Genomic DNA, 15000 nt, shown 5'->3' with positions numbered 1-15000 from the left:
TGGATAATACTATATGTGTGTTTGTCTTGCTGGAGCTTCCAGACTGGCAAAGAAAGAAAAAAATTCACACAAGCAGACGACTTCCCAGATCATTTAACGGGAGCTTTTCCCAGGATTGTCCAAGCTGATCATCTGAAAGGAATGAAAGTTATGAGAGAGATGTGAATGAGCAATGCTGAGGACTCTACTGGGCTGCTGAGGACTCTACTGGGATGCTGAGGGCTCTAGTGCAGTAGAATGCTGAGGACTCTAGTGCATTAGAATGCTGAGGACTCTAGTGCAGTAGAATGCTGAGGACTCTACTGGGCTGCTGAGGACTCTAGTGCAGTAGAATGCTGAGGGCTCTAGTGCAGTAGAATGCTGAGGGCTCTGGATTTGTCAGCAGCAGCATGCTCTGGTGCTGAAGGGACAGATCAGAAAAGAGCTAACTGCAGCCAGGATCTGGCCCAGATCTGGCTTGAATTCAAGAAATTGATTGCGTATTCATGAGTGAATGAATATTTGTTTATTTGGGCTGCAATGGCGTCTCTGTGGTTACTGGTGACACTCTTGTCATCTTCTTCTGAAACAATATCTTCTATATCTAGAAAAAACCAGACGTTCTAAAACTCTGCAAGATATTCATTCTGAGAGACAGCAGTTTGAAATATCGCTTTCCATTTTTAGCATCTAAATAACATTTTTCTGTCTATTTTGCATCATGACATTATTATAAATGATAGCCTCAGCACAGTATAATAAACTATAGCCTCATTTTCATCTAGGACACTGGAACTACCTGTTGCCCCTGTAAGAGGACAAGAGCTTCCCAACTTTACTGAGGTGCTCACACACAATAATATTCATTCATCTACTTCTCATTCGTTCCTGTCATCTGCTCTCACCACCAATCAAAACACAGTCCTCTCTGGACCCAGTGTAGACTATGCTGCAAAGATGGATGACATGAGATAAGAGAAAGACAAATTGATGAAGGGATGGATGACATGAGATAAGAGAAAGACAAATTGATGAAGGGATGGATGACATGAGATAAGAGAAAGACAAATTGATGAAGGGATGGAGGAACAGAAACAGAAGAATGAAAGATAAAGGCCTATTCACACCAAATATTTGTTTATTAGGCTTTTATTGTTGTTTATTAGAGTTTTATTGTTGTTTAGTAGGGAATGAAAGATAAAGGCCTATTCACACCAAAGATTCGCGATGAAATGCGCTGCAACATTCTATAAACCAGCAACTTGCTGCAACATTCTAAAACCGTGCCACTGTGACTAGACATGAATGTGTGAGTGAATGTTTTGCTGAATCTAATTCACACCGCTGCAACTCCTTTGAATTAGATTCAGCGAAACATTCACTCACATATTCATGTCTAGTCACAGTTGCACAGTTTTAGAATGTTGCAGCTCATCTCATCACGAATCTTCAACGGTTTTGTCTCATTGTGAATCTCTGGTGTGAAATGGGCCCAAGATGTTGAACTTGAGTCTTCTCTGGGACATGGGCCCCTGGTCAGAATAGGGTCAGCAGATTACATAAGAGAAGAAGCATGTCCCAGTGTACAGAAATTTATATGCAAGCACTTCACAAACAATCCTACACACACACACACACACACACACCTCATCCTGTGCAAGCACTTCACAAACAATCACACACACACACACACACACACACCTCATCCTGTGCAAGCACTTCACAAACAGTCACACACACACACACCTCATCCTGTGCAAGCACTTCACAAACAATCACACACACACACACACACACACACACACACACACACACACACCTCATCCTGTGCAAGCACTTCACAAACGATCCCTTCACAATGAACTATACGCAAGCAGCAGCTCAAAACAGCAGCTGGCCAGACAACACCGATGAGTCCATGAGCCAGACAAGCTGCAAACAGACAGACATGAGAAAGTGAAGAGTGGTTAGCATCACAGTCTGGTTAGCATCACAGTGAAGAGTGGTTAGCATCACAGTCTGGTTAGCATCACAGTGAAGAGTGGTTAGCATCACAGTCTGGTTAGCATCACAGTAAAGAGTGGTTAGCATCACAGTCTGGTTAGCATCACAGTCTAGCATGAGGAAGTGAAGACTGGTTAGCATCACAGTCTGGTTAGCATCACAGTCTGGTTAGCATCACAGTGAAGAGTGGTTAGCATCCCAGTCTGAGGAGACCTTTGGACAGGACAGCATGTGTGTGTGTGGTGTGTTTAGGTGTGTGGGTGAAGACTGGTTAGCATCACAGTCTGAGGAGACCTTTGGAGAGGACAGCTTGTGCTTCTCTCACTTGCTTTAATGTGTGTTTAGAGACGGTTCACTAACTCTAGATGATTAAGGTTTGTCTGCCATCTTCACATCATGTAAATAATTCACTCCAAAAGAGTTGAGCCTAAACAACAACCAATATCATTGCCATAGTGCTGCAATAAACATGTATTACAGTTTAACACACTGAATGTGTTGTAATGATCTGAGCCTAGCTGTTGATGACTGTGCTCCCATGATGCTGTGCGGTTGATGTGTTATGTTGAATGTTAATGTTAACCATGCAAGTTACCAATGTTGTGCGTCCTGACTGTCGTGTTTATGTTTATAGTTGATTACAGTGTTCATAACCGGGTCTAACCAGTGTGTGTTGTAGATACAGCCTCACATAGATGTTTAGTGCTGGAGCATAAGGGCCATGTCTGGCCCGGCATTATGCGTTCGTGTGTTTTGGTGCGTAACCAATAAAAACCATTCTAAGACAACTGTGCAGTTTGTTACATTGGTGTCAGAAGTGGGATGATGACCCCTACTGGACGGGAGGAGAAAGCTGCAACTGATGCCCTGGCGATGATGAGTTTCCTGCCAAGACGGCTCTTCGACAGCGCGCTCGCCCATGGCCACCTGCTGGGCCCAGCAGACGGAGCCAGCCTGCAGCGTGACCGTGACGAAGAGACCCGCCCCCGGCAACAGGAGGAAACGAACCGGTCTGATGGCAGCATCCCGCCACTTGAACCCGCTCCACACGGCGATGGAAATCGGCCGGTCCCCGGTGCGACGGCGGCGGTAGAAGGGCGCCTCAGCGTAAAGTTGCCCCACTGCTTAAGGCCACTGGCGACATACCTGGTACAGGTCCGGCTGGCAGCCGAGCTGAATGGCTGGTCGGCGGAGAGAACGGGCGTACAGGTGGCGTTGGCTCTGGAGGGGGAAGCGCTACAAGTATTAGAAGACCTGCCACCGGCGGAGCAAGTAAGCTGGACCGCAATCGAAGCAGCTCTGCAACGACGATTCGGCCAGAGAATCTTCATCAGCGATGCCAGAGAACAACTCGCTTCCAGACGGCGGCACAAGGACGAGAGACTGGGCAAGTTCGCGGCTGACCTGCAGCTGTATGCCCGGCGGGGCTACCCAACGTACAGCCAGGGTCTACATGAAGAGATGGCACTGGAAGCGTTCGTGCGAGGCATCCACCCAGAGCGGCTAAAAGAACACCTTCGCCTGAGCACCCCCAGCTCGCTGTCCGCGGCCCTCACGGAAGCCGAACGGGTGGAAAACATGTTCCGCACAACAGAGTCGAGGCATTGCGTACGCCAGACATCGATGGAGGAAGACGGGGAGGAACTGGAGGTGACGCGGCAGACCACGGCACAGCCACCACAACGCCGCCCACGCGAGTGGAAGAGGCCGGCCAGCGGAGACGGATGCCACCGGGGTGGTGAGCCGGGACACATCGCATGGTACTGCCCAGCCCCGGCACCCCTCACGCTCGCGCCCCAGTTACTAGAAGAAGGTGGCACGGCGGGAGGGGCTATGGACTGCATACGGCTGAGCCGGCTCGGCCAAACCAGAGGACTGTATGTGGACTGCACACTAGATGGGACTCGGTGTCGCGCCTTGATCGATACTGGCTCCACCATCTCGCTTGTGCGACCCGGTCTCTTACCCGGCACGCTGGTAGCCAGACCCAGAGGCTGGGAAAAGACAAAAACGTGCATCACAACAGTTACCGGAGAGCGAGCGGAACTGTATGGACAAAAAGTGGTGTGTGTGTGCATCAACGGTGAGACGGCGAGCCGCCGGCTTTGGTTGGCTAGCATTCAGGATGACTGCATTCACGGCCTGGACGTGCTAGAGAAATGGGGGGCTGTGGTGGACATTTCCCGGTTCACACTACACTTGGGGACGAGCAGCGTAGTGTTGCACACGGCGGGGAAAACAGCATGAAGTGCGGAGAGCTGGCGCGACGAAGAACTCTCCAACTCGCTCCACACAAGTCCGCAGGAAGCGAACTCGCAAAGAGTACGTCATCCCAGACTCCGCCCCTCCCCACACAAGCCCGCGAAAACAACAGGTCTCATCCAGGTCCGCTCGCTGAGTCTCCGCCTCTCCCCACACAAGCCCGCGAAACTCAAGCCCGCGAAAACAACAGGTCTCATCCAGGTCCGCTTGCTGAGTCTCCGCCCCTCCCCACACAAGCCCGCGAAAACAACAGGTCTCATCCAGGTCCGCTTGCTGAGTCTCCGCCACTGCTCAGCTCACGCTCACCAGGGAGGAGCCAAGAGAGCGGGTTGAGCAAACACCACTCTCCGCCCAGATAGCGCGGCCCTCTTTAGAGACAAGGCAAGCCGTAAATATACTCTGCACTCGTAGCTGTGAGGGGCTGAGTGAAGCACAGGGTAGCCAGGTGCGGAGACTACTAGCAGCGTACACCGACATCTTCGCTGCAAGAGATGAGGACTGCACCCGAACGAGCCTGGTCCAACACGATATCGACACCGGAAATGCTCGGCCCATCCGACTTCAGCCTCATCGCTTACCATTCGCCAAACGACAAGCAGCTGAAGAAAAGATCAAGGAAATGGCCGCGGCAGGAGTGATAGAGCCAAGCAGTAGTCCCTGGGCTGCGCCGGCTGTACTCGTCCGGAAGAAGGACGGCTCGTGGCGGTTCTGTGTTGACTACAGGCGCCTCAACCAGGTAACTCGGAAAGACTCTTACCTGCTCCCCCGCATTGACGATGCGCTGGACAGCATTGCCGGCTCCTGCTGGTTTAGCTCGCTGGACTTACGCAGTGGCTACTGGCAGATTGAGCTAGCCCCGGAAGCTCGGCCGAAGACAGCGTTTACCATCGGGCAAGGGCTGTGGCAGTTCCGGGTACTTCCTTTCGGCCTATGCAACGGGCCAGCGTACTTTGAGCGGCTGATGGAGCGTGTCCTGGCGGGCATTCCACGAACATGCTGCGTGGTTTACCTGGACGACATCCTGTGTCATGCAACAGACTTCACCGGTGCCATAGGACATCTGGAAAAGGTGTTCGACGCCATACGGGGTGCTGGGCTCAAACTGCACCCAAAAAAGTGCCACCTGTTCCGGAGGCAAACCGGATTCCTAGGCCATGTCGTGGGGGCCGCCGGAGTGGCCACCGACCCAGCTAAGGTGGAGACGGTGAGACGTTGGCCTGTTCCACGCGACGGTGCTGAGTTGCGTAGCTTCCTGGGCCTGGCGTCATATTACCCGCGCTTCATTCGGGACTTTGCTACAGTCGCCAGCCCGCTGCATTGATTGACGCACAAAGGCCAGCTCTTCGAGTGGACACGAGAGTGGGACGCGGCATTCCGGCGGCTGCGGAGGGCGCTATGCGAGGCCCCTGTGCTCGCCTTCCCTGACCCTCGACTGCCGTTTATCCTGGACACTGACGCCAGCGACGTGGGCGTCGGCGCCGTGCTCTCACAAGCAGGCGAGCAGGGCGAGCAAGTGGTCGCATACTTCAGCCGCTCACTGGACCGAGCGGAGAAGAATTACTGCGTGACACGCAGAGAACTGTTGGCTGTGGTGGTGGCAGTGCGCCATTTCCGAACCTACCTCTACGGCAAACGGTTCCTGCTGAGAACGGACCACGCGTCACTCACCTGGCTGCTGACCTTCAAAGAACCAGAGGGCCAGCTGGCTCGCTGGTTGGAGGCGCTCCAGGACTACAACATGGAGATTCGACACCGGGCGGGTCGCCTTCACGGCATGCGGACGCTCTGTCCAGGCGTTCGTGTGCAGCAGACCAGTGCCAGCACTGCCACCGGAGGGAGGAGAGGAGCCTGGCCGCGGCTCAACCGGAGCCCGCTCGTCGGCTACAGGCTGCATCACGGCTGCATCACAGGCTGCATCAGCGACCGCCATGGACTGACGTATCAGCACTCGATCCAGAGACCAAAGCGATTTATTCACAGTGGTCGGGAATAGTAGCACGTCAAGGACTGTTGTATAGACACTGGCGAGCGCCCGATAGGCAATCTGACATTTTCCAGTTGCTGGTTCCTGCTGGATTACGAGCCTGTGTACTGGAACATGTGCATGGGGCAGTGGGGGCGGCTCATTTCGGCATTGCAAAGACTCTTCGTCGGCTGAGAGGCCACTTCTATTGGCCGGGATGCAGGCTGGACGTTGAACTGCATGTTCACTGCTGTGACGCCTGCAGAGCGAAGAAGGGCCCCACGCGACGCTCGCACGCTCCACTGCAGCAATACGCAGTCGGGGCTCCCATGGAGCGGGTAGCCGTCGATGTCATGGGCCCACTGCCAGTCACAGAGCGGGGAAATCGCTACGTGCTCGTGGCCATGGACTATTTCACTAAGTGGCCGGAGGCGTATGCGGTGCCAGATCAGAGCGCCCACACGACAGCGGACAGACTGGTCACTGAGATGTTCTGCCGGTTCGGGGCACCGGAAGAGCTCCACAGCGACCAAGGGCGGAATTTCGAGGCAGAGGTGTTTGCTGAGGTTTGCCAGCGCATGGGCATCCGGAAAATGAGAACGACACCTCTGCATCCACAAAGCGACGGGCTGGTGGAACGGTTTAATCGGACTCTAGCAGTGCAGCTGGCCATATTGGCCGACCGCCGACAAAAGGATTGGGACTTACACTTGCCCTTGGTGCTCTGGGCATATCGCACAGCAGTGCAAGAGTCAACGAAATGCACACCGGCAGCTCTGATGTTCGGGCGAGAGCTACGCACGCCAGTGGACTTGGTGTTCGGTTCGCCTCCGGAAGCGGAGATTGGAGGTAAGCCAGGGCTGGAATACTACAAGCAGCTACGCGAGAGAGTGAAGGGAGTACACGAGTTGGCCCGGCAGGCTATGAGTGAAGCTGGAATACGTCAAAAGCGAGCTTACGATACGCGCTGTCGCGGCCAGGAGTTCCAGACCGGCGATAAAGTGTGGGTGTACTGCCCGGAGAGAAAGAAAGGCATTTCCCCGAAACTCACTAGCCAGTGGGTCGGGCCGTGCGATGTCTTAGAGAAGCTGTCTGATGTGGTCTATCGTGTGAGACTGATTAAGCGTCGGAGAGTTGTGGCTCTCCACCGTGATCGACTGGCCCCGTATCGACCCCTGGCCTCAGCTGAGGGTCGTGGAGACTTTGACACTGATTCTGTGGACCTTGTTGACAATGGAGCTGTGGCTCTAACACCGGTCACCGTGCAGCCGTCCCCGGAAGTCACCGCCACGACAGCGGGGCGCCCACAACGCCAGCGTTGCGTCCCAGCCAGGCTCATGGACTGACGTAGGGTAAGACTTGAGTCAAAGGGACATGGACTAAGTCTCGGGGGGCTGTGTAATGATCTGAGCCTAGCTGTTGATGACTGTGCTCCCATGATGCTGTGCGGTTGATGTGTTATGCTGAATGTTAATGTTAACCATGCAAGTTACCAATGTTGTGCGTCCTGACTGTCGTGTTTATGTTTTTACAGTGTTCATAACCGGGTCTAGCTAGTGTGTGTTGTAGATACAGCCTCACATAGATGTTTAGTGCTGGAGCATAAGGGCCAGGTCTGGCCCGGCATTATGCGTTCGTGTGTTTGGTGCGTAACCAATAAAACCATTCTAAGACAACTGTGCAGTTTGTTACAGTATGTACACAATTGCACACATCACTCCATTATGTAAGTAAGTACATGTTAGTAGGGTCATTCTACGAAACCGGTGCCTTTTGCGTCCGGTCCATTTCATGAGCTCTCAATGTAAAAATGTGTCAAAATGTATTTCAAAGGATCAAACCTGTTAATTTAAGTGTTATGAATTACATAATGCATATTTCAGTGTCATTGTAAATATAAATCCTACACTTTTTAGTCATCTTTACCAAGGACATGGCCAATTTCCCCATGTCCGGAAAGTCACATATGGAATTCGCACCTAATATATTAATTAGAACATTTCATTTTTTAACCAAATTTTCATTAATGTCATGATTAAAAATATGCTCTTGATACTATACTATATGTTTTTTTTTAAATAAAAGTATGATTTCCCATACAAAAATCATGATTTATGCCCGTCCCATAGTTTTACATACCACCCCATAACGCTTACATGTTCTGGCTATTACAAAGACACTGTTTCTTTAAGTGACATCACAGACAGCAGATGACATCACTCAAACCCTTGCAGGAGCCAAGGTCTCAAGCAGGCAAGTTCCCACACAATTTGATATGATTTATTTGCTCTTTTTGGTAGTTAGATAGGGTCCGTTAAGCTTAACCTTACCACCCCATAACGTATAATAGATAGGGAAACTTTAAATTAGGGGTTTTTTTTCAACTGTAATGTAAAGTGAAGGACATTTTAAACTGAATGGTATATTTGCTATCTTAGCTAGTCAATTACAGTGCTCTGTAGTAAATTACTTTCTGTTCACTGAAGTTAATGCACGGTCGAGGTATATGTAAGGGATAATGGACGACACAGTGGTCTGTTCACAGAAATGAATGCACGGTCGAGGTAGTAAAACGGCCCCGACGCGAAGCGGAGTCTTGTAAGTGCATTAATTGTTTTGTGAACAGACCACAGTGGAGTCCATTATCCCACTTATTCCACTGTTGCCACTTGTGTTCATTTCCTGTTACAATTTAAACGTTTTAATCACTAAAACTGTCTTGTTTGTAGAACTAATTTCTTCCGACACATATCAACTAATTTCTCAACTCACAGGACAAACTGCCATTACTAGTTCTAAATGGATGGTTGCTACGGCCAAAGGCCAGTCGTTAGTTCTATCTTTCCCGTTGTCAAGCGGGCGTATCCTAAGATTCTGATGAACTTTAGCTTTGAAACATCGCTCAGTCATATGCTACAATGTTGCAATGTTCTGAACGTCTGCATTTTACAGCTCGGATGCAACGTGACAGTTCATTTAAACTTCACAACGAGTTTGGCGAATTAATATACAAGTGTGATACGGCCAAAAAAATGGATCTACTTCATAGGTGTGCAGATAACATACAGTTAATGGACGTTCTAAATTACGTAGGACAATGGGAAATTCAACCAAGCAGTGGAATATATATATATATATATATATATATATATATATATATATATATATATATATATATATATATATGTAACTGCATGTTAGTACACTATATGTGACCTGCAAGGCGTAACCGCATTCAAAGTTGGCATGATTCTCCTGTCACCATACGCAAGAAGAGGTGAATTGTCGCGTGCGATAGTGTGAGGGCACAGCTATGATTAGCCTTACGGTAGCGTGACTTTGAAGCGGATGACTGACTATGTCCAGTTTTATCAACCGAGTGTGTGTCTTTTTCTGCCCCCTAGTTAATACCTGGGACGGTCATAAGGTGTCACTATAGAATATAATTAATGTATTTCGGGCAAAGTAAGGGGAGAGGAAGTTCTGTGTACACAGATTGTGTATAGCCTAGCCTACTTTTAAAATGCACTAGCCTACTTCAATGGAAAACTTCTCCTGGTCCCTAAAATGATGCCAGGATATTTCTAAAAGTTTGTGCTTTTGACCGTTCGTGCCCTGAAAGGCAAGTCTTTCACATTCATATTCGGTTACATCTGCCAAGAACGATATAGAGCTGACACATTGAGTAACGAGTAATGAGTAGCCTAATGAGTAAATTAGCTCTACCGTACCCTACCGTAAAACCTTATAGCGGCGTGCACAAAGGGAATGCTAATGTGTTGAATCTTCACCTAAATAAAGTAAGGGTTTAACAGTCAAAACGTATGTTTATCCGTGAAATTTGTTCACAATATGAAAGTGTAGACTGTATGCTGTCGAATTATGCAAAAATGTGAAATTCGACATTTTAACCTGTACGTTTGTTTATCGTGGATTTTCTCAAAATAGCACCGTGCGCAAAACGACTTGCAGGGTCACATATATATCTGTAACTACATGTTAGTACACTATATATATATATATATATATATATATATATATATATATATATATATATATATATATATATATATATATATTGTATGTAACTGCATGTTAGTACACTATCACTAGTGTGGTTTCACTATCACTACTGCTCAGTATGTTCTCAGCGGTTTAATTACACAGTAACGGGTGCTGATTGAGTCCTTATGTCACATTTGGACACGGAGTGGAGATTAAAACAATCCTGATCACTGCAGCAGTATTCCCCGATTCACATTGACTGCGTGCACTGTGTCATCAGTGTTGGTTTCTCTTGTGGCTTTTATTGTTGTTTATTAGGGTTTTATTGTTGTTTAGTAGGGTTTTATTGTTGTTTATTAGGCTTTTTGTTGTTTATTAGGGTTATTGTTGTTTATTAGGCTTTTTGTTGTTTATTAGGCTTTTATTGTTGTTTAGTAGGGTTGTATTGTTGTTTATTAGTGTTTTGTTGTTGTTTAGTAGGTTTTATTGTTGTTTAGTAGGGTTTTATTGTTGTTTATTAGGGTTTGAAAGGAGCAGGAAGGATGGCATCAGCCCGAGACATCCTACATTCCTTACTCCAATCTCATGTACTCATGTGAATGACTCTCAAATGATTAACGCCACATGCAGTGTGTGTTTGTGTGTGTGTTTGTATGTGGTGTGTCTGTGGGTGTGTGTGTGTGTGTATGTGTGTGTGTGTGTGTGTGTGTGTGCGTGTGCGTGGGTGTGTGTGTGTGTGTGTGTGTGGGTGGGAAGTCATGGTAACAGGGCTCTGACAGAGAGAGGAACATAATGACCTAGAAGTCCAGTTCTGCAGTTCATAACGAGAGTGAAACAGAACTAATCCCTCCTGGTCAGAACCACAGAGGCCATTCTGCTTCTGCTTCTGGTGCACCACTATGACGTGCTGATTGGTGCGCTGGAAAGGAAGTGACATCATCTGCTGGGCCACATTGGAAAGGCCACAGTGGTGTGGTTTCATCAGCCCATCATTCTTGGTGTCCAAAAGCATTAACTCCACCTCCAAACCCCAGCCACGCCAGAGTGCATTCTGTCCATTCTGTCTGTTTGTAAATATCTCTCCCTCTCTCTCTCCCTCACTCTCTCTCTCTCCCTTCCTCTCTCTCTCCCTCACTCTCTCATGCAAAAGTCATCCTCCTCATCCGCACGTGAGAGAGAGAGACGCAGACACAGGATCTGGACGCGCTGGAACACTGGACGTTGCCTCATCGAGATGACCTGATGGAGTTTGGAGGAGCATTTAATGATAAAAAAGAGGATGACAGAGAGAGAGTGAAAAGAACAACAGAATATGAGGCAAAATAAGAGGGAAAATAGAAGTGCACAGAATGTGTGAGATGAATAATCTGATGACATACAGGAGAGAGACAGGGAGAGAGTGCTGGAGGGACAGTGGTCCCTGGACGCAGTGGTCAAGAGACAAGGGGGCAGCAGCAGTTATAAAGTGAAATATTAAAGATGACATTTCTACAGTGAAATATTAAAGATGACATTTCTACAGGGAAATATTAAAGATGATAAGGAATGATTGACAGGAACAGCATGTGTTCTAGCTAATAGATGCAGGTGAAAATGGGAGGATGAAATGGATCTGGGAGAGCGAGAGAAACATCAGCATGTCCAAGACAGCATGAGAAAGAAAGAGAGATTTGATTTGAAATCCTTTATTTAAATGCATTCAACGAACAGCAATAAAAGCATATCAGCCCATATTACCAATTGAACACCAGCCTACCTGAGCTATGAATAGCAAGTACTCCCACACGCAACCCATTTCTCCATGAACGAGGGACAGAGAGAGAGAGAGAGAGAGCGCTCCAGCAGAAAGGAGAGCCATAGAGCGAGGTTGTCATGGAGAGAGAGAGAGGGACAGAGAGAGAGAGAGAGAGAGGGAGAGAGAGAGGAATCAATCATAAAATGAGGAGGAGAGAGTGGGTGAGTGTGGTGGGAGTGCTGGGCCGTAATCCTGCTCCAGTGACATGACATGGCCCTCTAATCTGGGATTAGCGTCTGATTGAGGCCAGGGATGAGGACCGCCTGTCACCACAGTGGCCCGCACGTGCCCCTCCACCTCACACACTCTCACACACACCCCCCAGTGGCCGTGTGGGTCACTGATAGACACACACACACGCGCACGCACACACGCACGCACGCACGCACACACACCATCACCAGTCATAGCTTCCCTTTCGACCACTTGTGGGCAAATATTTTGGGACTCCCCCTACATTGCATGTGTTGAATATAATATTTTTGTATGGTGTTGCATGTTTTAGCTCAGGTTCACATACAATATGAGGATCTCAGTAATGCAGCATACCCATAATGCAACACACCTTTCAGTACATCCAATTTCCTCTCTCCATGAACGGCCCTCTTATAAAGATCATGCGACATCCATTATGATACAGAGAGAATTCCCTGAAGCAAACAAATGACCGTGTGATTCAAGTGACCATGTGCCTGTGCCTCTGCAGAGAGTAGTGCTGAAATCTGATTCATAGCATGTGATGCAGACTCCAACAGCAGGGCAGACCGAGGGATGCATGTGTGTCTAAACTGAGGGATGCATGTGTGTTTAAACTAAGGGATGCATGTGTGTCTAAACTGAGGGATGCATGTGTGTCTAAACTGAGGGATGCATGTGTGTTTCATCCTTGAACAGTCTGTTGTGTCTGCTGGACACTACAGCATGGGGGCCATGGTCTGCTGGTCACTACAGCATGGGGGCCACTACAGCATGGGGGCCATGGGTCTGCTGGACACTTTAAAGAAATGTAGACGTTACAAGGATGGTCATTACAAGGAGTTATTTTGGGTGTCTCTTGTCTATGACCTCTGAGGTCAACAGCTTTCTTATAATTAACTTTCTTTATTGTGACAGCTCTTTTTTACTTTCATTGTACAGCTTTTGTTACTATACCTCAAACACAGTGTAATTCTGCAACACACTTGCTCCTGCACACTACACACTATTTCATGCATAAGACACTTCGTTCATAAATGAAATCTCATGGTCCCATTGGGACAACACATCTATTCAAAATACAAAACACATTGGGTGATTGAAAACACTTAGACACACATGTGAAAATACTTACTTACAAAACTGAACACCAATCAGCCAGCCACAAATAGGCCTCAGTTGAGCCATTTTGAGAACTTTGCAAGCATGGAGGCAGGGAGAGCTAGAGGTAGAGGTAGAGGAAGAGGAAGAGAGAGAGGAGTAGGAGGAAGAGGCTATGCACGAAACAATATATCAGATGATATTAGAGAAACTTTGGTGGATCATGTGATAAATCATGGCCTGAAAATGAGAGGAGCTGGGCAGAGAGTCCACCACATCTAAGCCTGTTTTACAGTAGTGTGTTTATGTTTTTATTTTTGTTTTATTTTTGTGTTGCTGCATTTACCGTACTGAACTGTAAAGTATAGTACTGTGATGTACAGTATTGAGTCGATGTCATTTGTAACCTTTCAGTACTTTCATTTTGGTTTTTTTGTCAAAACCTTTGTTGGACAAAAAGCAAAACAAAAACTGTGAGTGTTGCATTGAGCTTCACAGAATGCTAACTAATAAACTGAATACAGTCATACTGTGTGAAAAACCCCACCGCCTCAACATAAAAATGATAACCGGTTTTGCCAATACTCACTACACTGGAAGTGCATTTTAACAGTAATGTCAGCAATGTATAGCAGACATCCTAACCTAACCTACTTAGATACTGAAATTCAGATGTTTGTTCAATAATGTCTAAGTATACCAAATAAGGAAGGCCTATTGATAGAAATTGTTATAGTAAAATATGTAGATTTTTTTTGTAGATTTTTTTTTCATGTAGCCTTGGCAACTAGCCATCTAGTATAGGCCTGAGTAATATGCAAACGAAATTACACTTGTCAAACTCACCTCAACAAGTCTTTTGCAATCATTTAACCCGCCGTGAGCAATGCTAAAGTCACTGTTACAAACAGTGCAGTGTGCAATACTATCATTATGTTTTACTCTTATGAGACAATTGGGTACACTTTAGTCTGATGTGAAATGGGTCTTAAATGTTCCTTTTTGAGGGGCACTGACTCTGCCATGACGCTCCTGTTCCTAGATACACTGACTGAACTGATTAATTAAGTTTGGGAGAAAAGAGATATAAGCACACTTACACTGAAAACTGATTGGTTGATTTAGCAAAACAGACCAGGATGCTCTCTGTCTTGGATGCGCTTCAGGCACAAACGCACCACTCCTCTCTCTCTCCCTCTCTGTTGTGTGCGCGTTAAACTCATATGCACACGCGATTTGAAGTCCGGTCTGGCTTGCGTGCTCTTGTTCGCTCAAGGTTCCGGGAGATTTTATGTAATTTGCGGACGTCAGGAAGCCGCTATCAATATTGAGATAGATAGATAGATAGATACTTTATTGATCCTCAAGGGGAAATTCATATGTGGGAGACTCCCAAAACTTCGGGAGACTTGGGATGTCTAGCTAGACAGCACTTTGTCACCAGCACAGAATGTTCAATGTACCTTAATGTTATCATGTTTAGCTGACACAAACTCAAAGTAATGACTGATGAAATGTGCATCTCTCTCTCTCCCTCCATTGTTGTTTACGTTTGTTTCGCTGCATGGTTTTACACGTGAATTGTCCTCATGCTGAAAACATGAGCATAGCATAGGCTACATGACATTAATCCCCAAGACAAGAAGAAAGCAAAGAATATATCTTTATTAAGGAAAATGACAAAAATAGTAACGCA

The sequence above is a fragment of the Alosa sapidissima genome, chromosome 5 (assembly GCF_018492685.1).
Source record: "Alosa sapidissima isolate fAloSap1 chromosome 5, fAloSap1.pri, whole genome shotgun sequence".
Classification (NCBI taxonomy): domain Eukaryota; kingdom Metazoa; phylum Chordata; class Actinopteri; order Clupeiformes; family Clupeidae; genus Alosa; species Alosa sapidissima.
Note: the sequence above shows the minus strand (reverse complement) of the source record.